Raw genomic sequence first — 8,961 nt, 5'->3', positions numbered from 1 at the left:
CATGGGAAAAATGTAACAGAGGTGGCTGTGAAATTAACAAAGGCAATGAACAAGGTTAGTGATTGGTTATACAACTCATGCCTCACGTTAAATGTGGAAAAAACTGTGACCATGTTCTTTACAAATAGGTGTAAACTTAAAAGTTACCCTGATATTGTAGTAAATGGGCAAAAAATAAAACACGTAGAACAATTTAAATACCTGGGGGTAACGTTAGATTCAACACTTAGTTTTAAAGGGCATGTCAAAAAGCTGAGTAACACGTTGAAATATAATTTAGCTAATTTCAGATACATAAGAAATTCTCTCACCCTTGAGGCATCAAGTACATATTTAAATGCAATGATTAAGCCCCATTTTTTGTACTGTGTCACATCCTGGTCTCAGGCATGTAAAACAGTTACAAAACGACTAGAGTTATTGTACAAAAGTAGTCTTAAGACCCATGCCAAAAAAACCACGGCATTACCATCATTGCATGTACTTGCCAAATATGATATTTTGAGCTTTGAAAACTTGATTATACACTCAAATGTTTGTCTACTTCACAAAATTATTCATAATGCTTATGCCCCCCCTCTGAAAAAGTTTGTGACACTCTGCTCTGAAAACACAGTACGTCTAACTAGATCTGTTACGAGGGGTGAGTGCAGTATTCCTCAACGTAGAACTCAGTTTGGCAGCTCTTCTTTTTCATGTGTGGCCATGAGTCAGTGGAATGTCCTTCCCACAGAACTTATTCTATGTACAAATCCTCACACATTCTCATGCTTGTCAAAGCGCTGGTTACTAAGTAAGCAAGTTTGCACACATTGTTGAGTATTATGTGAGTGTGTGTATGTGTCTGGCTATGAGTGTGGTTGAGGATGAGGATGATTGTTATCTGTGTATTGTATGTGTATGTGTTTGAATGTGTGATGAGAGTGAGAGAGAGTGTATGTGCTGCTGGTCTCTATTGTGCACTTTATGATTTGGCGCTCTTGTTTCCCTGCTTTTATTAGTGCATTCTGTCAATTTTTTAAATATTATGGTTATGTCTTATTTCAATTAATATTAATATTGTATCTGTTTAGCACTTTACCTGCCCAGGGACTACAGGCGGAAATTAGCAATTGTTGCTATAACCTGGCTCAAAGCATCTCTTCTTGTTTTACAAGATTAATGTTTTTTTTGTGCATTGTCCCTGTTTTAAATAAATAAATTCATTCATTCATTCATTCATACTAGTAATCAGAGGGTAACCAGTACGGTAAGTAGAACGCAAATCTAGGTCCTGGTGCATCCACGGTCTGGTTACTAAGCTGAACCAGAGGATGAAGAGCTGGAGGCTCCTAAGGGGGGTAAAAAGTGTGTAGCCTAGGTCCCGGTGCATCCAAGGCCTGGTTACCAAACTGAACCAGGGGATGAGAAATTTAGGGATACTTAAGGAGTGACCGAGCACCGAGTAAACGGAACTATCTTGGATCACCCAGGGGGCCTGAGGGACCAAGGCCAGCCGTGACTGAGCACTGCCTCCTCGGACCTCCAGACCCCCCATGTTAAGTTTGGGTCGAATTAGACGTGTGTGGTGTAAGATGGGCTGTAGTGTGGTTGGGGCTAACCCTCTTAGAAGACTGGGCTACGTTTAAGGTCCTGATGCCCTGGACCACCACTCCCCACGTGCTGTTCCTAGAGTCGGAACCTGGGGGGGCCGCCTGTTAACACCGCTAGGTAGTCATGGCTTGGCCGATCAGGGTTGGGATTCAAGGTCTTTATCCCTTCTGTTCTTACCACGTCGTCTCATACCTTTAAAATGTCTTCCTGGATATTAATTGAATTAATTAATTAATTCTAACCCAATTAAATAATAATTTACCCCTAGCCATTATTGTATTCCTGTTTAACTTACTTAAACTCTACTTAATTCAAATCAAATAAATCCTAATTAATTCCCTAAAATCCTAATCAAGAACAATAACCTGTGTCCCATACACCGCTCGACCCCAGGTATTGTGAAGGAGGCTTACCGTAGAAAGTGTGCTTTCCAGTAAGTTTGTCTCCTTAATTATTGGAGTAAATCTACCAAGGTAATCCCCACTGGCCCAGTTCCCCTAGGTCATGGTGCCAAATCCAAATTTGTTTAACTCCTCCCCCCTTTTTTTCGATTGGGAGTTGCTACCGGAGGATCTTTCTACTTCCTGGTTTATAAATAATCCTTTTCATTGTTTGTTTTTCTGTATTCTTCCCACCTCCCTGGCTGACCATGCTAGGTAGGAACTAGTCTCCCCTTCCGGGAGAATTATATTCTTCTTATTAGTATGATAATTATTCTAATTAGTTTGGAGAGAGAAAAAAAGAAAGGAAAGAAAAAGGAGGAGGAAGGCGAGATCTCAGTTACAAGCATTTTCCCCGTCTGACGACGCCGAACCTACCTCATACCTCATACATCATCGGCTCATCCCCTCCTCCCCTCCTTATTTTTTTTTTTTTTTTTTTTTCGGCTCGTTTGGGTACTTTGTTCCCAGTTTGTGGATCCAAGCCCTTTCCCTCTTCCTTCTTTCCCTCGTCGTCCAGCCAGGATCGTGTTCCACCCCTTGGAGGTAGAAACTCTCCTCCCCATGGTGTGCAAAATGCCGTACCAAATGTGTGGTAGCCTTTAGGCCTGACCGGATGTTATAACGGTGGTGCGAGAGGCGGGCAGCCAGGCTATTCTGTGTTTCCCCCACATACATGGCCCCACACCTCCCGCACTTGACCAGATATACACAGTTCTTGTGTCCAAGACGTATGTCCTTCCGTAGGGCATATACTTGTTTTGAGACTGGGTTTGTTGCTGTCCTCCCCCGCCCTGGTGATCCGATCCGAGTTACTGTTGGAGGAAGTCTTGCCCTCACCAATTTGTCCCTCAGGTTGGGGTTCCTTCTAAAGGATGGAATGATCTCCAACCTTTCCCTCAATGATGTTCCTTCCATCATGACCTCGAAATTGTGCTTTGCCTTGCGTACTGCTTGTGTAGTGTAACTGGAATAAATGACCACGAAGGGGTTTTTTTCTTTTGTGTCCTTCTGACCTTCCAAATTCCCCAAATATCATCTAGGTACCTATAGTAGTGCGAGGGTGTTTTACTGCATTTAAGGAGGACCGTATTTTCCCAATTTGCCATATAGATGTTTGCATACGCGGGGGCAAATTTCTTTCCCATTGCCGTTCCTTTTATCTGTAAGTAGTGCTTCCCATTGAATTCGAAATCGTTCCGGATAAGACTGAGGTACAGGAGATCCAAGATGTTCCGGTCTGGTCGACCTGGCTCTGGATATTTTATCAGTGCTGATTGTATTGCTTTTATTCCCATCTGTGTATCAATATTAGTGTATAGGCTTTCCACATCCATCGTAAACAATGTACAAGATTCCTGTGCTCTTATTGTTCTAACCTTAGCTAGAAAGTCGTAAGTGTCCTTCAGATAGCTACTGTGACGAGTGGACAGAGGATTTAAGTAGTGGTCGATGAATTCTGCAATCCGATAGCTCTCACTCCCGCAATCCGAGACAATTGGTCTACCCGGGGGCATTTTAGATGGAACTGGCCAAGTGTCTGGAGGTTTATGGACTTTTGGCAGGAGGTAGAAACATCTGTGTCTTGGTATCTCCTGTGTCATCAAATAAATCCTCTGTTTGTGGGTAATAGTATGGTTGTTGGTCATTGAATCCAAAATGTTCCTGATTAACACTGCTGTTTCCTTGTAAATAGGAGTTTGTAACGGCGTATAGTAGGATCTGTTATTTAACTGCCGCAGGGCCTCTTGTACATATTGGTCCCTGTCCATGATCACCACTGCACCCCCTTTATCCGCAGGTTTAATAACAATGGATGTATCACCCCGAAGTTGTCTTAACGCCTTCTGTTCGTTATCTGAAAGATTGTTGTTCCCCTCCGGGACTAGTTTTATGTTTCTTACATTGTGACGGTCCATATGAACCAGGCCCAACAATTCCACCGGAAGAGTTGCGGGGTTCGGTTCCCACTCGGACCCGGGGTTGAATGGTCGGGGATCCCCGTCTGGCCTGTTTTCAAAATAAGCCTTCAGTTTCAGCCTACGATGGTAGCTCGAGAGATCTCTCATCAAAATCCGCCTCTGATACTGCTGACCCGACGGAGTGGGTATGAATGAAAGCCCTTTCTCCAGGAGTATTTCCTGTTCTGGTTGCAAGTGAAATGTGCTAGACAGATTTATTACTGATTTGGTAGCTGTGGGCGTGGGATTGGTTGGCAATGGCTCCCCTACACTAAAAAAGTCCTCCAATGATCCCACATCTCCCTTGCCGTGGCCTGTGTCCAATGGACGCTGTCCGATTCTGTGAAGAAGACATCCCGCCTCAGTCTGGGGATGCGATGAGGAGTGTTGTCAATCAGACGGTTCAGGATGATAACGTTGTCCCGAGGCAAGGCGCCCAGTCTGGGTGAGGCATTGATGAGGGGAATATAGATCTTGGCATGGGGAAAGGTGGCTGTCGCTGCATTAATCAATTTTCTCAGATTTTGACCCAAGAGCGTGGTGTTGGCCTGGGACCTGTCATTGAGCCCGAATGACAGTATCACCTTATTCACTGTGGGTGATGGTGGGGTCTTATTTCCCTACAGTAATTTCACAGTAATTTATTATAAATATTTCACAGTAATGTACTGCATATGTTTCACAATAATGTACTGTAAATATTTCACAGTAAAATACAATGCAACTACAGATATATACTGTAACTTCACAGTTGCCATGCCTATGGAATTACTGTGATATAGCAGTATGTAGCTGTATGTAAATTACAGTAATTGTCTGTATTTTTAATTTTTTACTGTAAAAGTAATGCAACTCAGTAGCCAGTAATTTACTGTTAATTTACAATTTAAATAATACAGTAAAATATTGCAAATTTGACTTGTCAACTGTGATTTTACCACACAAACATGCTTTGGATTTGCAAAATTAAAAGTAAAAACAAGAACAAAGGAAACTGTCACGCTGGTGAGGTAATGTCTCGTCTTGGGTTTTTGTCTTGTCATTTCCTGTTTTATTTTGAAAATAACTCCCCTCTCGTTTCAGGTCACTTGCCCTTCCTCCATGTGTTCCCTGGTCTGATGTCATCCCTGATCCCTGATTGTTGTCACCTGTTGCCCATTATCCCTCTGTGTATTTAAGTCTGCGTCTTCCCTTGTCTTGTGCCAGTTCGTCCTGTCAGGATTCGAGCAAGGAGGGAGAACTCAGGCGCAGAGGCAGTGTGAATGGTGTTTATTTCCAAAAAACTCAAAAGGTGGCAAACGTACAAAACAAAAGATCCAGGAAAAACAGACTAACACTAAAAAACTCAAACTACAAACAAAAGATCGCTCCAGAGGGAGGAAAACATGACTATAAACATAAACTGCAAAAAAACCAACTTAACTGAGATTTCTCGGGTGGCTGTGACCATGACTTGACAAGAGATGTAGGACAAACTGGCACAAGACAAGGGAAGACACAGACTTAAATACACAGAATGAACTGCATAATTCATACACAAAACACATAGTGTGTGGTCTGTACACATGTAGCCTATTTTCAGTCTCCTGTGTTGCTAATGACGTAACGCTAATAAACTCCGAACAAGTTGATGTTAGTTTAAACAGTTATGGTATAATGTACGTCAGATTAATTACCTTGTAAATCAAACCATGGACTGCAAAATTCGTAAACAAAGCCAGCGACCGCTAGCCCGCTAGCTGCTTAACACGCAAGTCAATGGAGCCGAGTTAGCTACCGTTAGCACTGCCGCGGCTCAATTAGAGATCGCTACAGCCTGGTTTTAAGTATGTGACAATTCATATAGTTAGCTAGCACGATATGTTGGTTGGCGTTCATATGGTCCTTAAACCGCTCAACATTAGACGATGGTAAACTTACATTTTTGACGTGAAAGTCGTGCTCCCAGCTGCTTCTTCCGTGAAGTAGTCCGCCATGTTTCAGATCCGGAGGCGGAGACTTGAGATTTGGTAATCCGTATCCAGCCAGGTCGGGATCACGGTGATCCACCCGGCCAGTGTTTTGAAATACTCAGATAAAGTCAGCAGGATCACCTTGATCCATGACTGAGAAAAGGAGGATTTCATTATCCGGATTATTCTGATCCGGATTACAAGTTTTGAAATACTGGGCCCTGGTGAGAAAAGGTGGAAACAAAGGGAATAAGATTTGTGACTCGGGGAAAAGTGGGTGGTGTTGAGTGGGTAGGGGCTGTGCCCGAGCCAACTCCCCGGTGGGTTGGGAAAGGGGGAAAGTTGAAGTTAGGGGGAGAGTGGGGTGGGGGATTGGGATACAGACCCTGGTTCGGGTAGGGGGAGGGAATTAGGTTTAGGCGTAAGAAAAGGAGGTTGGTTAGGGTTAGGGTATGGGTTGGGGTTAGGATAGAGGATAGGAGGGTAAGATGTAGGGAGAGGGTTGGGGTTGGAGTTAAGGGTACGGGGCCGGAGATGGTTGGGGTTAGGATTAGGGTTAGGGTAGTTGGGAGCAGGTAAGGCGTTGGGTTGGGAAGCGGGTAGGGGGTATGGGGCAAGGGAGTTGACTCAGACACTGTTGGGGCCTGGATTGGAAGAGTCCTGAGGAGAGAGCGAGTGGGAGCAAGAGAGGCCAGTGTAGTATTTTTAATGGTGCGGAGGAAACGTTGACAGTACCCCCTGGAGCGTAAACTGGTGTCTTGGTGGCAATATGGAAATCTTGGATATTGGAACAGATTCTAAAAAAACAGATGAGTTGAGATTTGATAATACCTTTAAAGGTATGTTTGGGATGGTAGCTAGATTTATGGAGGAAGGCGTGTGTGTCTGTAGGTTTAAAATAAACTTTGGTTTGTAGGTGGTTATTTGTGGGGTTTGGGGGGCCAAAAAAGACTGTGGTGTCTAGGAAATTGATTTGCGTGGTACTAGTAGTGTATTTCACAGAAATGGATGGGTGATGATTATTGAGGATATTGATAAAGTCAGGGAACTTTAAGGGGTCATGGGGCCAGATTCCAAAAATGTCATCTAAATATCTGAGATTCAGTGTGGGTAGAAGGGTACATTTGCCTAATGCCTCCCACTCCCACTCGCTCATGTAGAGGTTGGCGTACGAGGGTGCGAACCTTTGACCCATGGCTGTGCCATGGATTTGTAGGTAAAATTGATTGTTGAACAGAAAGTCATTATTGGTGAGGCATAAACGGATAAGTTTGAGTAGTTCTACATCAGGACGGGTGGGATCTGGATTTCTAATGAAGATATTGTTTAGAGTTGGTAAACCAAGTTCTGTATTAATGTTTGTATAAAGACTATCAATGTCAATGGTGAATAGGAGTGCTTGTGGTGGGACAGTTATGCGGCGGATTTTATCAATGAAATGGTAGGTGTCTTTAATAAAGCTGGGGTGTTGGGTGGAGAGGGGGCCTAGGAAATGATCAATATATTGCGAGATTTGATAGGTGGAGCTATTACAGTCAGAAACTATTGGTCTGCCGGGAGGAACTTCAAAGGGGATGGTTCAGGTGTCAGGTTCTTTGTGAATTTTGGGGAGGAGGTAAAAATAACGTGGATCATTGGGGCCAGAGAGCAAATGTTTTTGTTTAGCATTAATGTATTTTTTATTTTGAAGGTCCTGAATTATGTTTCTAAGTAGGGATTGCGTTTGGGGTTGAATTGTATCATCCAGTTTTTGTAGTATGTAGTATTGTTGAGTTGCCTGTTGGCTTCTAGAAGGTAGTTATGACGGTCCATGATAACAATTTTCGAACCTTGGTCTGCAGGTTTAAGGATAATATTAGGGTTATGGGCCGTTTTATTACGGTTGATGATTTGGTGAGTGAGGGGAAGAAGGTTGACAGACTGAGGTTCCCAATGGGAGGGGTGAACGTGAACGTGGTTGTGGGTCGGTCTGGTTTGAGGTGGAAGTGGTTGATGATTTTGAGGCGTCTATGGAAATTATGTAGGTCCCTTTGAAGTTCCTCCCGGTCTAGCTGAGTGGGACATGGGATGAAGGAGAGCCCCCTCTCCAGAAGTTTGCGTTGGGGAGTGGAAGGTGTGAAAAGTGTGGCTAAATTCAAGATATTAGACGAGGAGTTCCAACCCAGGTCCCGGGTATGGTGTGTGGATTGTGCGGGGGATTGTGTGTCCAGGTTGGATTTAGGAATTAATGTAAATTTAATTGGTTGAGCCAATTCTGGAAGACGAGTTTTACTGTGTTGGCTGTCCAGTGGATGTTGTCCTTTTCTGTGTTGAAGGTGTCATGTGGAATCTCTAGCAGGGAGGGAAAGTTGGTGACCATGGTATTGTTGATGTGTGTGAGGCTGCTTTTTTGTGTGGGGGTCAGATTGGATGAGAAATTGATAACCGGAAAATAGACATCTGCATTGGGGAAGGTCGACTTTGCATGGCGGAAAAGGGATTTAAGTTGTTTGAGGGTGGTCTGCTTAGGATCTTAAACTTTGTTATTGAGGCCAATGGAGAAAACAATTTTTACCTGTGGATAGGATGGGGTTTTTTCAAGAACTTTAAGGAAATGATAGGAATTGGCGCTGGGGTAACTATCCAGTTGGATTTGTGGATGGGTGTGTACTGGGATGCGATTTATGTTTGAATCTCCCAGGATAATGTTGGGTTTATGGGGTTTGAAAGACTAGTCCTGGATTTTACGGGTGGGGCGGGCGATGTGATAGGTCGGTCTGTAAGGAGGTGTAGGGGAAGGGGATTCCTTGGTGTAGGTGTGGGAGGGTGATTTTGGGCCGTTGATAAAGGGGGGGAGGGGAGGTGTAGTCGGACGTTGTGTTGGGTTTAGGGGGTGAGATGTGAAGACTGGGGGACATGAGATGTAGATGGAAGTGGAGAAGTAGGGTTAGGGTGGGGGAAAGAGGAAGCTAGGGGAGGGGAAGGGCGTGTTGGGTTGGAGGGGTGTAGGGAGTGCCGAGGTCCCCGAGGGGAGAG

The sequence above is a fragment of the Eutrigla gurnardus genome (assembly GCF_963514095.1).
Source record: "Eutrigla gurnardus genome assembly, chromosome: 21".
NCBI classification, from domain to species: domain Eukaryota; kingdom Metazoa; phylum Chordata; class Actinopteri; order Perciformes; family Triglidae; genus Eutrigla; species Eutrigla gurnardus.
Note: the sequence above shows the minus strand (reverse complement) of the source record.